The following is an 18,247-nucleotide window of genomic DNA, read 5'->3' as shown; positions in this document are numbered from 1 at the left end:
GGAGGGTTGGCTTGTTATTATGGCAGCACCTGACCTCCAATGAAGATGTAGGAGATGTCCACCACTGGACAGGCAAGAAGGAGTTGATGGACAGACCTTTGGGAGGGGCTAAAGGGTTAAAAACTGGAACATCAATTTTTTGGATGAGCACACGGTGGGAAAAATCCTTTGCTCCCAGCGCTGTAATATTTTCTCTACTCAGTCTTCTGTTGTATTTTTGATATGGTTTTAATAAACATTTTAAAATGTTTGAAAGTGAGTACCATTTCTCACACACCTTTCTGCATTGAGCTGCCCTTGCCTGGGGGTATTTTCAAGTCTAGAACTTCCATGGGGATGGTTTTCCCACTCACTAATAGTTGGGGGTTTCTTCTCTCCTCTCTATTTTTATTCCCTATCATCTTCCCCACCAGCCAAGCTCTACTCTCACTGGCCCTTCCTCCACATCCATGGGCAGGATGGGTTTTTCCAGCCCCAGTTTGAGCTGTAGCTCTACTCCAGGCACTGGGAACAACTTGAAGGATGCACTGGAGCTGTAAAAACTGCTCAGCCCCCTTGTACCTCCCAAGGGGGACACCTGGGGCTCCCATCTGCTTTCAGGTCTATCAGTGAATCAGTAAAAACAGACACCCTGGGCTCCTGGCTATGAAATTCCACAAGGAGAAGGGAGGGGGGCATTTCTGCCAGCTTGAACTTGAAAATCTCAGCGGCGATTTTGAGTCGAGTTAAAAATCAGAAAGTTCAGGGCTCAATTTCAAAGGACAGCAGAACAAGGCACTCCCCTTTAACCCAGTGCAGAGAAACCCCACTCAACAGCACTCACTAATTGTCCTGATTGCTTTTCTCCCTGAGCTGAGGGCTCAGCACACGGAACCAGAGCAGAGCTCTCCCCTCTGACCTGCCCCAGACAGCTCCAGGGAAGATGATGCTTGAAGACAAGGAAATTTTATTCCTTCAAGAATCCAGCACACACCACTCCCCTCTCCCCTTAGCAGAAAAGTGTCTGCTAACAAAATTTATCTGCAGCATCAGAGGAGCAGCAGGATCCCTGCCCTTAGGCAAAGAAAGAAGGATCAGAATGGGATTTCTGTGCAAACACGAAGAGAATCCCAACTTCCCTCGCACGAGAGCAGCCCCATCCTCTGAGCCAGGCAGTTAAATATTGAAGCAAAGGCATGCAGCAGCTCTGATTATGTGGAACAAAAATTAATTGAGGGCATAAGTCTCCGATTGGGCTCTCAATTTATTTTTTTCCACAGCACATTATATGGGAGTGGGGATTGCAGTGCAGACACCTGCAGGGAAAGCAGCCCAACCCCATCTGTGACAGTGATATTACCTCTTTTTATTTGTTTTTCTGGTTAGAGCTTCCATTTTTTATCAACCCTGCCACAGACAGATGTGTGGAGGCTTCCAAAACTGCATCCCTCTTCCTGACATTTTCAGCTACACATTGAGAGATCTGTAATTTGGAAAACAACAATTTTCCTTCAAAACAGGGAAATTGAACATTTCCCCTTGAAAATAAGACAAGGGGAAAATTAAAAAAAAAAAAAAAAAAAAAAAAGCAAACCCCAAGCTAATTTCCAATAGAATCTCAAAAACACCACTGGAAGAGCCCACACCCTTCCCTCAAGATATAAATTACAACCCTATTCACACCCCCACCCCGCTCTTTTTAACAGAAACCCTTCCATTGTTTAAAGCCCTTTACACATATTTTGGCCCACGGAATAAAAAATAATCCTAGGAACAGCCCTATTCTGGCACAGCAACAAGCTAGATAAGTGCCTGGATTTTCCATTTGCAGCTCCTGGGCACCTGAGGCCGTGCCAAAGGGATGTGCCAGCAGCAGGGCTCTTGCAGGGTCCCAGCTATGGACAGGGATGTGCCTTTCCCTGGGAATTCCCACTCCAAGCATCTCCCATGCAGATGTGCACCCCCAGGGCTGTGCCTCCTTACAGGGAGTTACCATCCTGTGGGACTGCATTCCACAATTTTTATTGATTTTCTGGGGTTTTTGCCACCAGAAGAAAGCCCTGCCTCGCTGGTCCCTTTCCAAGGAAAGGTGTGATTCTGTCAGCCTTGTGGCACCACGGTGACAAAGCCAGTGATTGGCAGAATTTAAAAGCATTTGCTACACACCTGACAGGAGGAATATTGATTTTGTGGGAGATTTATGAGAGGATTCTCTTCCCGACCATCTGATCCATCCATTTTAAACAGCGTTTGCATTTAATTACCACTAACAAAATGCTTTCAACCCTAAAGCTTATGGACATTATTGACATTATAACAATTCAAATAATCCTCAAAAGGTCTTAACAAAATAAGATAAAAAGACACCCTCTGACCCATCCTGCATCCATCAGGGAGCCCGTACAGCTGCTCAGGATCGTGTTACCCTCCTGCCTCTGCTGAGGGGGGACCAGCAGGGTGCCCATAGGCTCTGCTGGGAGAGTAAAGAGGTGAGACTTTGGAAAAAATGAATTATCCATGTGACAGTGTGGGATGCTTTGTTCCAGACAGCTCAAACATCTGGATTTGTTGTCTAGGCTTCAGCCCTTATACCTTGGTGAACTCCATGATGACTTCTTGACCTAAACCACGCACATGTCACAAAAAAATTCATCCTCCAGTTCCCCCAGACTCTGCAGGCCAAGGTTAGCCCCCAGCATGCAAGAAGGGGGCCCTGAAGCTGCTGATCCAACACTTACAGACCAGGTGAGGCCCCCTGCAGCACCCTATAGCTGCTATAGGGTACCAGGGCCAGCCCACTCACCATCAGCACGCCTGCACCTGGGCAACCCAGGCTGCTTTCCCTGGAAGCCTGCAGGAATATTACAAGAGCATCTCTAGAAAAGTGGAAGCACAATACTTGAAGAGGACAAAGGCTCCTTAAGATGCAGATGAGCAGAAAGCTGCACGGGAAAAGCAGCACCGCCTCTCCCTGCCACGCCGCCCGCCCGCTCCAGAGGAACTCGCCTTATCTCACATGCGAGCCAGGAGATGGAAACGAAATGTTTTGCTAGCAGAATGCTAACAAAAGCTTAGCACGGCTCTCTGCGGTGCCAACATCGCCAGTTTCAGTCTGAAATCAGACTCTGGGAGCAGCTTGCCACTGCCTTGCTTGCGAGGCAGATTTTCTGTTGCTGAAGAACCTTATTTTATCAACCCTCACGTCACCATACGTGCCCTACTTTCTGTGCTTTCTGCATCTCCTCTTGGCCACAGGCAGGATGGTTGTTGGCTTGACTCGCTGCTCCGACAATACAATTTCTCTGACATCTAGTTTAATCAAATATTTACCACTTACTCGTTTGAAAATAGGATTTCTGATACTTTAGATTAACCTGACTAGTGAGCGTGGAACCAGAATTGCTGGTGCAGCTCTCCTCCTCACCAGTCCAGTTCTTACTTTGCTTCTGCCATCTCTGGGATTACCAACACAAGGGCTCTGCTGCCACAGGCCAAGGAGGACCAAGGAAAACCTTGGCAAACCTCAGGCATTGATGAGCCCAGCATTCAGCCATTCTTCTCTGCTGTCCCAATGCGCAAACAGTCAGAGCTCTCCAGGAGAGACTCTTCCCAAAGATATCAAGATTTAAGGGCCTCAGCTGGGAAGAATGGCTGCTCTTAGGTGTGGTGGTGTTCACAGGGTCCCAGGAGGAGGGAAGAGATGAGGATCTGACTCCATGTTTCAGAAGGCTGATTTATTATTTTATGATATATATTATATTAAAACTATACTAAAAGAATAGAAGGAAGGATTTCATCAGAAGGCTAGCAAGCAAAGGAAAAGAATGCAATGATAACAAAAGCTTGTGGCCCTCAGTCCGAGACAGCTGGACTGTGACTGGCCATTAATTAAACACAACCTCATGAGACCAATCCCAGATGCACCTGTTGCATTCCACAGCAGCAGATAACCATTGGTTACATTTTGTTCCTGAGGCCTCTCAGCTTCTCAGGAGAAAAAATCCTAAGGAAAGGATTTTTCATAAAATGTGTCTGTGACACTTAGGGAAGACTTTCTGCAGGGCTTCCTGGGCAGAGGTGCCAACCCTGCCATTCAGCAGGTACCTCACTTGAATATTTGCTCTGAGAAGAAATGTTCTTTGGATGGCAGAAAAACCAGTGCAGAAGTCAAATTCAGGTAACAGGGGCACCTTAAAGCCTGAAATCTGATCTGCTCCAGCAGATGGTGGGGATGACCCTTCTGCATCCCACTGACAGCCCTAGAGCCCTGCTCCCACCCACTGCTTTGGGGGGGCTAAGCAAAGCCCACCCAGTACAAAACCCACTTAACTTCAAATAGCAGATGAACTCTTGCTTGACACCTCACTAGTAAAAAGCCAAATCCTACACAAATCCCTAAATCTCAGCTTAGCCCCACCAAGCAGAGAAAATGAAGGCATTGCTGGACACCCCACAGCCAGCACAGGGCCTTCCTTCCTTCCTTGGTCTTTCTCCTTGGAGGAGTATTTGACCTTTGAGCTGCTCTGCCAGTCATCAAGCAGAATGTGTGCCCATGAAATGCTGCCAAACTCCAACATCACCACATGGAGCACCTCAGAGCAAGGTCTGATACTTGAGGTTTCCCATATGGATCATAAAGGATGCCATATCATCATATGGAGCAGCTGGGACAAAATTAAGGCAACTGGTCCAGATGAATGAAGCTGTGCATCCCCATCCTTCCTTCCTAGGCTCTCCTCTCTTCCAGAATTACCCAACCTGCAACTCCTGCTCCTCACAGCTCAAGGGCAGATCAGCAAGACACAGCAGACCCTCACTTACAAAGCAGGACAAGAGCCAACTCACAAGGAAGGTCTCTTGGCAACTCAGGGTGAGAGAAAAGGAGGGGGGAGTTGCTGCCAGCTTGTTTGTGTGCACTTAGAGTGGCATTCCCAACCCTGTAATTGTTGCATAATGAATTTAGCAATGGAGTTCAAGAGCAATGAATCATTCAGGCCAAGAAAGCATGAGTCAGCCCCCGAAGAATCAGGAGATGTTAAAATTACATACATTTAACTTGAGCTTGACAAATCCAGAGAAGCAATGTCCCAGCACAACTCAAACCACCATGCCAACATCCTCACTGCTCCTCCTGATGGATACAAGACCACAGCAGCACCAGAGCAGAGCCTTTGGCTAATTATTTTGCAAATAATTTACACCTGCCACCCCCTGGCCAGCCCAAATTATCAGCCCCAGCTCGGAAAAACCACCTGATGCTGCCTCTTAGCTGCTGCTCACACTGACTCACTGAGAAAGGTGGTGAGCCTGAGAAAAGCTCTTTGCACAATCCTGACTGAGCACTCAGGATGCTCATTTCACTGAGTGTCACCTGCTCAGGAGCTGGATGGGGACAGGGGAGGACAGCAGAGGTGGCTGTGGGAGCTGCAGTCAGGCTGCTGGAGCAAAGCACAGAGCTGGGGTGGGAAAGGAGCACGGCTCTCTGCGGGGGATGGAGAATGAAACAGAGCATGACAGAGAAGGATGCCTGAATTAAGGCGTGTGTGTGGATGCAGAGAAGACCTCAGGAAAAAGGAGGTGTTTTCCTGGCTCTGGTGGGGATCCTGCTTGAGCCATGCCCTGTATTCTGCATTTACAGGGCCTGCATAGATGGAAGGAAAGTTATCTTGAAGTGAGAGAGGGCGCGAATTCAAAGCAGAACAACTATTCTGGGTTAACTCCCCAGGTGGCTTCTTATTCTAGAGTGGCAGTACCTTTTTCTAGTTTAATTCACTGTAAAAATAGATTAGGCCAATGGTTCTCATCTGCAAGGCCATGGTAGCTGCCCTGCTGCTTTTAGAGCATCCTTAATTGGAGCCTGGCTATGGGGACACGGGGGGCTCTGGGATGCAGGTGTGGGACTCTCAATTTGGGAACATCACATTAACTTAAACCAGGAGAAAAACAGCCACCTGCAGGAGTGTCTGCACAGCCACAGGGCTGTCCCTCAGCAGGTGCACGGGACACACAAGGCAGGGGACAGAGCCTGCAGCGCTCTCTGCCCACCATAACCAACCAGCACTGCAGCAGACCCACAGCCTGCCCTTTACAGCACCCCAAGGCCTCCTTGTAATGCCATTTTTGTTTGAGGTTCCTTTGAATTTACCATTTATCAAGCTTCCATTTAGCCCCGTTAAGCACAGCCTATCAAGCTCTTTCAAATGCAAACACGGAAATGTACCCAGCAACTGCACTTCTCCCGTTTATCCTTCTCCTGCTGGAATTATGGAGGGCTACAAAGCAGGAATGCCAACCCACCTGTCTCATGCTTTTCAACCACTTCCCATGGGATAAATCAGCTGACTATTCTGGAAAAAAACAGACTGATCTCTTTCCCTGCCAGCCAGCAACATTCAAGGAGAGCAAACAATGTGTTGTGCAGGAGAAAGAGCATCCCTGTGAAAGTCAAGGGGAGAGGCAGATGGGCGGCTCCAGCAGCTCAGCACCTGCATCAGCACATGGATGCTGTCTCTGGGAGCAGGGACAGCCAAGCCACCTTTGTCACAGGCTGTGCATTTCCCAGCTGGGCCTCTAGAGCCAGGGATCTCACAGCTCACTTAATCCCCGTCAAACGATACACCATTTTTTTTTTGCTTTGTTTGGGTATTAAGGCTTAGCCTTCCTCAAGCTATTCATTCCTTTTCCTCAGTGCCCACGTGGCTGTTAACCCCAGTGCTGACATGCTTCTGAGAGTGCAAGGAAAAGCTCTGTGAGGAGGAGCCACACCACTCTGCAGGTGTCGTTTGTCCCACACAGCAGCGCTGGGTCCTGACTCAGTGTCAGAGCCTCACTGACAAACCCCTGCCCAGTGCTGTGAGATCCGGGGTGTTGCACTCATTCCTCTCACCTCCTCCATCTGACAGCTTTTCTGCTGCTCTTTGCTCAAGCCAAGCCAAGGAAATGATCCTGATTTCATCCCTGGGAGCTATCCTGATTGCAGGGGCGAGGTGCAGGTGATTCCCACCCACCATCAGTTGCCCCTGGTGCTGCTGCCGTGGCCAAGCACCCTGTGCTCCATTCTGAGCCTGCAGCTGAGCAGGACCTGACCTAGGAGGGGGCTTTGCCTTAATCAGAGCTGGACTCAGCTTGCTGCTGGTACCACCCTGCACCTCCACCCAGCCAGCAAAGCACCCGGGCTCCACTGTCCTTTCAGGAGCAACACCTTCAGAAAAAACCTTTCAAAATACAATATCTCTCGATATATAAAGAAAAAACACGTTGGACAATAAAAAGTGACAGTCCAGAACTGTGCAAGGCCTAGACAAGGCTCTGGCAAGCAGCAGAGGTGGTGTGGGGCAGCAGCAGAGCAGGGCTGTGGAGGTGAATGTGCAGGGGAGCGCTCGGGAAGGAGACAAAGAGAGACAAGCAGATTAATAGAAGACGACAGATTTCTAGTAAGATTGTGATAAGCCTCTTGAAACTTCCCTAAAGGATGAGCCAGCTGGCAAGCCCATCCTAGGAGGTGGTGTAAGTCGACTAACAGCCTTGCAAAAAGCCACCAGCTGACCCCTTTCACACATCCCTGCTCACTCCTGCAGCTGCTTCAGCAAGGAAAGCTGAGCAGGCCACACCTGGATGTTCTACCCTGGCACCCACCTGCAGTTCCAGCTCTCCTTGCAGAGAAGCCACTGGCCCTGAACCGTTCAGAACAAGCAGCGAGGTCGGGCTGACCGCAGCACGACACAGCTCACTGCCCTGCTCTGCTCTCCCCAGCTGGCACCCAGCACTGCCCACAAGGGGTTAACCCCAACCCCTGTCCCCAGCATGAGGCCACGAAGCTGCCAGGCATCTTTGGGAAGTGGCACATGGCTCCTGGAAAGGGCTTTGCCAAAGCAGGGATGGGAATGGGAAGGTGATGAGGGGCCCCTGCATTATGCTTTGCCTTCCTTCCTAAATTCAGCTCTGCTAGGATCCCCCCAGAGCCAAGTCCTCCAAAAACACCACACCCCAGCGAGCACCCTCTGAGGAGGAGGAAGAAGACAGGGCTGTCCACAGGGGAAGGCAAGCTTGAAGTGTTAAGATTTTCAAAGGACAATACCTTCAAAACCTGCCCGAGGTGGAGTGGACACCACATCCAGGTATGGCAAAAAGAAGGAGCTCACTGTGTCCCCTTGCCAGTGCCACAACAAAACCCTGTCACTGCTTGAAACTGGAGCGTTCACCTGGAGCATCTTCCTCGGGATAATGAACAGCAGCAGCCAGTTTATTTGGTATCAGGCAAGTTTTTCTTCTTAGGCCAATTAACTGCTGATATAATTTGCCCACCGAGGTCACTGAATCATCATTTAGCAGTTTCAAAGGAGATGAGATGAACTGCAGGCCAATTTCCCCCCTCCAGCTCAATGAGTGATTCAAAATGCAGTTAATGATAGTGGCTCATAAGTATCTGGCAGAGGATTTGAGAGAGCAATTTATTGCCCAAAAAGAGGTTGATCTCTTTCAGCCAAAGCAGCTCAGCTGGTGAAGATGTGGGATGTGATTTCGCCACCTTACTTGACATTTGTTAAGTTTAGCAGCTCTTGAGTATTTAAGTCAGACACAAGTAAAAGGAAAAAGGAGAAGAAGACCCAAAATCAGGGTAAGGAAGGTCACAGTTAAAACCCACTTTGCCACCAGCAGGCAAGAGACCTTTTAAAGGATGGGGAAAAGAACCAAGTAATAACCAACAAGACTTTCAGCACAAATCCTGCATTTTTGTGAGTTTATATAAAATAAAAATGAGACACCCCCTCATCCACAAAAGCTTCATTATTTGTCAACCTCAGGCTTCGTAACCAGTAAACACTGGTTGATGTTTTTCTTCTTGCTGGATGAAATGTGCCTAGAGGCAACAGGCATTTTATAAATTATTAAACCAAGGGAAAATAAGGTTCCAACAAAGTGACTGCAGAAGCACCGAGGAGCTGGTACAATTGGTACCAGCACATTTACACAGAGTCATTTTTCCTGCAACAACTGACTCAACAACAAGACATTGTTAGAAATGCACATCCTGGACACGTGGTCTTGATGGCAAAAAGAAGATGTGATATCTCAGCATTTCATCACATTCATCACACTTATCTGGAGTTCAGCACTTTAAATCTTATTTTTCTTATGAAATAGTCACTTATGTTTTTCAGTCAGAGGGAAAATTAGCTTTTTTTTTAAATTACAACCTCATGAGAGATCTCAGGGCATAAAGCAAAACCCATGAAAATACTGTAATAAGAATATTATAATATCATCCACAGTTTTTTATCCAACCTATAGCATTGAGAAGGAAAGGAAGGAAAAACATGAATGAAAAAAGTATTCTTCACTATCAGGGTTTAATACATTACATCTATCACAACAAACACGGCCCACCTCCAGACTAAGTTCTGTTCCAGCCAGAAAAAACCCTTCTGCTTTCTGCCATAACAGCACTTGGCCCTTCCCTCTGTGAAAAACCACTTAGCAGTAATGGCAGGGCTCAGGACAGCAGGTCAGGGGAGGCTGGGTCAAGGTGACAGCGAGGGCAGCCCAGGCAGCCGCTGCTCCCGAGGCTCCCTGAGGGTTTGTTAGGGAACAGGAGGGCTCAGAGATGGGTTTGGGGTTTTTTTCCAGGTTTGTGAACCCTCTCCTTTCTCTGATAATTTGTGAAAAGCCACTTTTCCAGCTATTACTCTACTGCAGCTTGAAGCATCTTCCTCCTCGAGCTCTTTTCACCGTGCAGCACAGATCTTTTCACGATAAGCAAGCAGAGAGATAAACCAGAATTTGGTGGCTTGACAGTCAACCAAAACCATCTCTACCACCAGTGCCACCTCCCTCAGGCCCTGGTGCTGGAGAAGGGGCTGAAGTTCAGACTGAAGTTCCCCGGGTCTGCCCGAGCCTGAAGGAGACTGTCCCCAAAAGCCCTTCACCCCACCTGAAATCAGCACTTGCGATGCCAATTTCAGCAATTACGGTTGCTCGTATTTACGCTACCTCGAGTAAATTTCTTCCACACCCCTTTCGTGCCAGAAGGGCTCGGAATTCCACACGCACCGAGCAAAACCCACCCACGAACATCCCAGAACACATCCCCATCCTCAGTGACCCGCGCTGCAAACACCGCTCCAACCCGAGCCACCAAAGCTGCGCGGAGAGAGGGGGAAGGAACATCCTCACCCATGTGCCAGGGAAGGGGCCGGGCTGAGCCGTGCCGGGCTGAGCCGGGCCGGGCTCCTGGGCAGGGCACAGCCCGCTCCGGGCTGGAGTTCCCCAAACTCCGCCGTGCCTGCGGCGGGGACCGCGCCCGCCAGCACCGCGGCAGCCCCGCAGCATCCGCGGCCAGACCGAGCCGAGCCAGCCCCGATCCCCGCCCGGCCCCGGCCCCGCACTCACCGCGGAGCTGCGCGCAGCCGGCCCGGCCCCGCAGCACGGCGGGCGGAGGGAAGCGGAGAGAAGCGGAGGGAAGCGCAGGGAGGCAGCGGCGGCGCCGCGCAGAGCCGCTCCCCGCCCGCCTCCGGCCCCGGTTGCGGCCGCAGCTCCGCCCCGAGGAGGGGCCGAGGCCGGAGGCGGGCGGGGAGCGGCGCCCGCCCCGCAGGTGAAGGCGCGGAGCATCCCCGGGGATGCTGCGGGAGCGGCCGCTGCGGGCTCCGGGCAGAGAGGGATCGCCCGCGTGGGGCGGGCGGGGCGGTTTCTGTCGCCGGGAGGGGTAATTCGGATAAATAAATAAATTTTTTTAAATAAAAAAACCTCTTTGAATTTCGGTGGAAGGTCACACCCCTGCCTGCCTGCCCGCCCGGCTGCCTATGGGTAAGATTCACCCCGACTTTTGGCTCAGCACAAGGATGCTGCTGCCCCCACTGAGCCTGGAAGATGTATATGTGGTTTAGAAACTGTTTTGCCACGGTTTTTTGCATATCTGAGCCGGGCAGCAGGTTCCTGTTTGCTGGGATATGTTCCTATATGATGGGGTCCCAGAGAATTTTTTAGGAGGAACAACATGCCCCCCCCCCCAATGCAGTGTAACATCGCTTTAAACACAGTGACTGATACCAAAACCAAATGCCATTCCTGAAGTGTGCCTTATGCCAATTTTATAGGCAGATAAGAGCCATTGCCGGGAGTCAAACCAGTCACTGGAGCTGGGAGAGAAGTCAAGAAGCCTCCTGGGCCAGGGAGTGGCACTGGGGAGCCCACACTCACCCACTGGGAGCAAAGCAGAGCAGATTCCTCATGCTGCTGTCAGATATTGTGTCTGGCATCCGTTGCGTTTTCCAGGGTGAAATGGGTTTCAGAAGGTTTGGAGGATTAATCACCATGGACTCTATTTCTCCTTGGGAAAGAGCCTCCTCCCAGGCTGAACAGATCCACAGGGAGCAGCTGTGACACCGAGCTGTGAGGTTTCACTGAAACCCTTCTAGCCCGAGAGAGGCCTTTAGGTTCAAAATGTGAGTCACTCCCTGAAACAGGACAAGGTGTAGGTAAGTGTTCACAGGTAACAAACCTGAATTTTTTCCACTGTACAGGAGTGTGAGACACCATCCACAGGGTGAAGGTCTGGCTAAGGTGGGAGCTTTCTCTGACATGTGACTGAGAACTCTGTCCTGAATTCACTTATTACTACTGCAACATGGCAGAATTTCAGTTTAGGAGTCAGCAAGTGACCCACAGAGACACGGCTTAACTGTAAAATGTGTTTATTGCTGCCTCTGTGCGTGCAAAAATCCAAAACCAAAGCTGATGAGAAGAAAGTGCATCTGTGTTCCCTTCCTCTCCGTATCCACAGAGATATAGGTGCAGGATGGATGGAATGGGAAAAGCTTTGGCCATGTTAGAGGTTAATTACAGCTCTGGGACTAGACTTAGATCAGCAGCCAGGACCTTGGCAGCCCTGGGCTGTGCAGGGTGGAGGCGGCTTTCCAAAGCTGAGTCTGGCAGCAGGAGCCTTAGCCCAGGGCACTGGAGAGCTCAGCAACTTTGCATCAGTCTCTGAAGTCCATAATTCAGTTGTCTGTTTATTGAAATTGTGTTGTAAGCACAGCTGCTTTCTGAGGCACGTATGGAAATGAAGGGGGAGTCTCATAAATGCCCTGGCTCTGCACCAGACCGGTGAGTCAGCGTAAAGAGCTGAAACGCAGCTTAACAGCTACATGATAACAAAAAACCCTAAAATATCCTCAAAATTGCTCTCCCAGCCCCCACCCCCCCTTTTCTGTTCAAATTTGGGTATCAGCATTGTTATTGGGAAGATAAGGAGAGCTACAACCTCAGCAGGATCTTGCAGTGCCCAGGGCCTGGGACTGGAGAAGGTGAAGACCTTCAGGGCAGAGGGAGGGCTGAGCTCATCTGAGAGCCTGCAGGCATCTGCATCATCCTCGTTTCTGCTGGCAAATCAAAGCCTTTGCTTCAGTTGCCAATGCAAAGATTTGGAGCTAGAAGAGAAATACAATGTTTGTTTACTAATATAGTAAAAATTCACGGCGTCAAATTTTCCTTCTTTTTTCCCCCCAGTACAAATAAAATTTTGCAGAGACCTAAGTTAAGGAAAAAAAAGACATTTCAAAGGTGAACTTGCACAAAAAGCACCACTAAAACATCCAGCAGTTTCAAAGACTCAGTTCCTAAATTCCTGTTCCTCATGCAGCGTTCAATCCAATTTCACAGGTAGCTGTGGTCGCTCAAACTCCTTTCTTCAGGGAGCTCACTATTTGCTGGAAAGATTTCACCCAGGCCTTAGAAGGGGATTTTTCTCTTGTGCTTTCATAGTACACAAGTTTCTCAGTGGCCAGAGGAGCCTCCTGGATTAAACAAGCAGGTGGAAAGCTGCAGTGGCTGAAGGACACTGAGCAGTCCCTGTGCCTTGGATGCACAGAAGGAGCTGCTGTGGGCTGTGCTGGGAGTTTAAAGTGAAGAAATGAGGTGACAGCAGAACTCCTGCCCTGCTCTGCAGGCATGCAGGACACGTGTGGCTGTGGTCTCTGCTCCAGCATGCAGTGCTGCTGTCAGCCTGTCAAACACACAGCTGGGCACAGCTGGCCTGCAGCCCCACACAGGGCTGAGGGTGCTGCTGTGCCTTCCTCTCCCCTCCTCAATTTGTGCTCCCAATCTCTGCAGTTTTAGTGCCTGGCAAAGTTCTCCTTTCGTGGTGTCTCAAGGTCTCCTGCTGTGTTTATTTGACTGCAGCCCAGAGCTGCTGTCAGATGGAGAGCGAGCAGCCCATGTCCTCACTTAAACCTGCTGCGAAGGAGCAAGAGCCCTGCAGAGCAGAGGAACGTGTCCTCTCCCTGTCTGCACATCCAAACCCCTCTGGGAATGCCCATGGGCACTCTGGCAGCACCCTGAGGGCTGGGGAGGAGGAACAAGGCATGAGATGACAAATGAAGGCAGAAGTTGGCCACAGATGCTCCGAGCACTGGGGCTCACCCAGGGCAGGAGGTGAAGCCAAGGGAGGCACAGAAAGCACTGGGAGGGTGCTGGGAAAGGAAAGTGGGTAAAACAGAGGTGGAGAAACAGAAGGAAATGGGCAAACTTGCAGATGAGGGCAGGTTTTGAATGGAGATAGTGGGAGGAAATCAGTGGTGCAGCACAAGGGGAACTGTGGGGTGGTGGGAGGGGAGGAGTGACCCAGATGTGGGGTGTGGGTTCTCCAGAAGGCAACAGCACAGGACAAAAAAAGGAAATGATGTTCAGGCCAGACAGTTGCCAGTGGTGAAACAATATCATAGAGAAAGATTCATGTGTAAGAACACTGACATTGATTATTCTCTGTTAAACAAACAAACAACAAATTCAAGGGCCTGAAAAGTGCTGATGTCATGGGAAAGCTCTCAAATGTCTTACACATGGAATAAAAACCAGAGTCTGACTTAAAAAGGAAAATTAGATGAAGGAAATCAGTAAGACAAGAGAGGACACAGGAGGGCACCAAGGGAAAGGTGAAAGTAGCAGCAGAATTGAGGGACTAAAAGAGACAGAGGAGTAGATCTGGGATATTCATGCTGATTTCAGTAGAAGGTCGGGAGAGGATATAAGAAATTAGCTGAGAATAAACCAGGATGCAAAACCAAGGTGCATTCATCTGGTACAGCTGAATTAAAAAGTGCTGTAGCAAGAAAAGTCAAAGGTAACTGATATTTCATGCTCCAGCTTCAGATCAGTAAAAAACATTGCAAAGGTTGGTGGGAGGGGCTGTGACCTTGAGGACATCACCTGCACCAGGAAAGTCCACACCAAACTGGGCAGTGAACTGGCACAGGGAATTCTCAACACACCAAGAAGCTCTCCAAGTGTATCCTCACCACTGCAGGAAAACTGAGACGTGGGATGGTGCCAGTGGCAGTTTGTACCTTGTAAATAGACCAAAAGAGGAAAAAGGATTAATTGATCAATCCCCAATATTTGTACAACACACCCTTATCACAGGCTGCCACTCACTTCTCCTCTTGTGCAGGCACAAAGGCCAACTCCCAGCAGGCAGAACATTCAGTGCCAGCCCCAGCCCTCAGCAAGGCAGTGAAGGCTGCTCTGTCACACCAGGACTTTCCCAGCATGGTCACCTGCAGACATAAGAGCCAGGAGCAGGTCTGGAGAGGAAAACTTCTCTAAACCCACGAAGAGCCTGTGAAGGATTTCAATGGTGGGCAAAGATCCACGGCTTGCAAGGTCACAAGTCAAAATCCCTGTGGTCAGGAGCTGCCTGCTCACCCAGGGTGAAGCTGTGTCCCAGCTGCTCCTCCTCATCCTCGGGCTGAAGGAATGGGCACTGCCTGCCCCACCTTGCCAGGGATGCCTGCAGCCAGAGCAGTGCCCTGGTGTCAGGTGAGCACATCTGTGGGGTCACCTGAGTGCCTGGCATGGAATCCTCTGGGGTTTGCTTTGAGGGAATTTGCTCTGGAGGTGGTTTCCTCCCCCACTGTGCACAGGAGCTGCAGTGACAAGCAGGAATTGCACTGCAGCACAGCACAGCCCTGCAGCTCTGGTTTTATCTCACATTTAACCCCTACCTCTTCTCCAGTGCCTCCAACCCCTGCTGGGGCCCCCCTCCTGCTGCAGCATGTGGGGTGGGTGCCATCTCCAGAACTTTCTGGGAAGACCACCCTGACAGCTCCAAGCATTTCTCTCTGTCCGTAGCTTGGGAGATGAAAACCTTTTATACTGCTCTGTCTTGTTTCCTTCCTCTCACCCTCACATGGCACTTCAATTGTCACTCACCTTCTTCACTGCATCTTGGGGAGATTATTCACACAGATCATCTCAAGGTACAAACTTTGCACCTGGCTGGAAACTTTGAAGGTCAGCAGTAAGCTGGTTTATGTTTATCACAGACCAGAACATGAAAGCACAACATTGCTGGTGCACTGCCACATTGGCAATAGACTCATATCAGGGGCTTTAAAGGCCACAGCTGCTCATGAGGAGGGGAACCTCAAAATACAGTCTCCAAAAACAGTGAATCAGAACAAGACTGGCTACCTGAAACCAGGCCATTCTGGACAGCTCTGGTGTCAGTGATGAAGGCTTTTAGGAAGAAAATATCACATCAGGCACAGCAGGATGCTTCTAAAATATCTCAGCACTGGGCTACTGAAAGATGCTTTAGCATTTAGATGAGAAAATGCTATTTTATTTGCAACTATCCCTTCTGATAGCATCCTTGAATCTCTCAGTTTCTGGCCTTGAGGAAATCACCCAGCCCATAATTCACTTGTGGAACAGGGTGGGCCTTCACCTGTAGTTCACAAAGCTGATGGAAATTTGGAAAACAATTGCCATGCTCCTGTTCTCCAGCCTGGGAACTGTGCCCAGAGAAAGCAGAGACTTACACAGAAACCCAGAGCAGAGCTACCAAGTTTGGTACCCCTGCAAAGTGGGGTCTGCACATCCTCAAACACCTGCAGCACTACTCATTTCTCTAAATTCTGGTTTCTTTAATCTGTTAAAAAAGTCTGAGAATAAAGACCTTGATCACAGGAACACAAGTGTAATGGCAAATTCAAAGAGCAACACTGGTTTTGAAAGCAAATGTCACTTTTGCAGAGGGCTGTGGTTTAGAGGGAAAGTCAGGGCACTACCAGAGGAAAACCATGACATTTTCTACACAACCCTCACACACTGGTCCCATTAAAGGCCCTTCCACCTTCTATTAGGCAGCCATTGATTGGAATTAATTAAAATATCTCCTGTGCACTGGACTTGAAACTCATCAGTGCTTTGTCATTATCTGTGAGCTTTCTCCCCAGTTAAAGCAAATATTGTCCAATAATCTGGTTTGCAGTAAGTGTACAGAACATTTAGCCACAAAATACCCTGTGGCATTCAGGTATTTGACAAGCTGGAGGGTTTAAGGGTGTGCCTGGCATTTCTGTTTAGATACACAACTGTGCAATGTATTTTTTAATCCAAGCTCACATAGAAACTTGGCCTCAGAACCCTCTGGAACAGAAAAACAGCAAACACTTTTCTGGAGTCATAACCTCAGGCCCTTGGCTTGTTCTGGCACTTAACCCTTGAGGTGAACCAGCCATGCTGTCCTTGCAGCCTGCTCATTCACCTGGTTCTGCTGGCTGAGGAGCTTCCTCTTCCAGTTCCCAGGTGGGTTCATTCTCAGGAATGTGGAAATTTAGGGCACAGGCAATATTTCTCTGTTTGCTCTGGGGTGCCCTGACCCCCAGGGCAGCACTGACTTTGACCCTCATTCATGGAGAAAGTTTCCCAGACTTCAAGATAGACTGGAATCCACAAAAGTGTGAAATAGATTATAGAGAGTAATGTAGGTGTAGCACTTGCTGAGAAATTTAGGGTTTTGGGATTTTTAGTATGTTGTGGATGGAAGCAAGATGGAGGGCACAGGGTGTTGTCCTGGGTTTCTTCTTCATGCTTCTTCTTCCTGGGTTTGGGTGGCATTTTGTAATTAGACAGAAAACTCTGCATTGCAGGCTTCCAGAGATCAGTGATTGGGTTAAAAAAGGAAAATTATTGTATTTGCTGGGAAATGTCCTGACAAAGGCAAGAATTATGAATCTGACTCCATGTTCTCAGAAGGCTCATTTATTATTTTATGATACTATATTATATTAAAGAATACTATACTATACTAAAGAACACAGAAAGGATACTTACTGAATGCTAAAAGATAATAATGAAAACTGGTGACTCTCTCCAGAGTCCTGACACAGCTTGGCCCTGATTGGCCAAAGAGTGAAAACAACTCCCAGCAGAATGCAATGGAACAATCACCTGTGGGTAAACAATCTCCAAACACATTCCACATGTGAGCACAACACAGCAGAAGCAAATGAGATCAGAATTGTTTTCCTTTTCTCTGAGGCTTCTCAGCTTCCCAGGAGAAAAATTCTGGGTGAAGGGATTTTATCAGAGAATGTGAATGCCACAGTAAATAATCTGTATCCTTTCTTAATTAGATAGTTTAGTCTTAAAAGACCTTGCAACAAGAGATGTTGGCCATTTTGTGCCTTACTAATGAAAAGCTGCAGAGCTCCTGGTTGTGAGACTGTTTTACTGATAAGAAATAATAAACACCTGAGTCTGAACATGAATTACCCCAAGTACCTTCAATCCAGACCCAGAGAAACCAATACAGGAGCTTCTCTCCAGCACTCCCATGGCTCTGGTGCCTTCACCCAGGTCCTGCTCCTCTCCCAGGAGTGAGCACACGCTTTGTCCCCTGGAGCAGCACCCAGAGCTGCTGTGGAAGGCTGGCAGTGCCACCCCTGACTCTGAGCAAAGCCAGCTCACAGCTGGGCCAGCTTCAGAGGGGCCTGGGTTCAGCAGGGTTTGACCATCTGGGAAGGAAAGGAGCACAAGGAGACTGTGAATGCTGGAGCTGCTGCTGCCAGCCCGGGCAGAGCTGCCCCAGGGAAATGATCCTGACAGGCCATGCATCTTTAATGGTGCTCTCTGCACAGAACACATTTGATAGCTGAAGGCACAAAAGCCTCAGCAGGAGTGTCAGGAGCCTTTGTCCATCTTTCAGAGCCAGATCCAGTTTCTACAGTTGATGAAAGCTCCCCTGTTAGTTTTAGCAGGGCCTGAGGAAGGAAAGCTGCAGCTTGGGCTTACAGCTGTGAGAGTCAGGGCTGGTTTATAGGGATTTAAACACAGATAGTCCATGCTTAGCACTTTCTCCTCTGTAAGGAGGATGGGTTTGCTGGTCAGCTGCCCTGACAGTGATGATGCTGTGCAAACACAAGACTGCAGCAGGAGCATTCAAACAACCTGGGTTATGTTCTCAGAGTTCCCCTGTCACTCATGCCCA

General features: G+C 49.2%; 1 protein-coding gene across 1 annotated transcript in view; it reads right to left on the bottom strand.

The window, feature by feature from the left end:
- PPP1R16B (protein phosphatase 1 regulatory subunit 16B) overlaps positions 1 to 10,447 on the bottom strand; it is a 63,602-nt gene extending 53,155 nt beyond the window's left edge. Inside the window, exon 1 of the mRNA XM_066561574.1 lies at positions 10,369 to 10,447. The gene's annotated coding sequence lies outside the window, so the exon portion shown is untranslated. The remainder of the gene's footprint in view (positions 1 to 10,368) is intronic.
- Between the last annotated feature and the right edge of the window lie 7,800 nt (positions 10,448 to 18,247).

The sequence above is a fragment of the Molothrus aeneus genome, chromosome 17 (assembly GCF_037042795.1).
Source record: "Molothrus aeneus isolate 106 chromosome 17, BPBGC_Maene_1.0, whole genome shotgun sequence".
Lineage (NCBI taxonomy): Eukaryota > Metazoa > Chordata > Aves > Passeriformes > Icteridae > Molothrus > Molothrus aeneus.
Note: the sequence above shows the minus strand (reverse complement) of the source record. Positions and strands in the feature narration are given on the sequence as shown.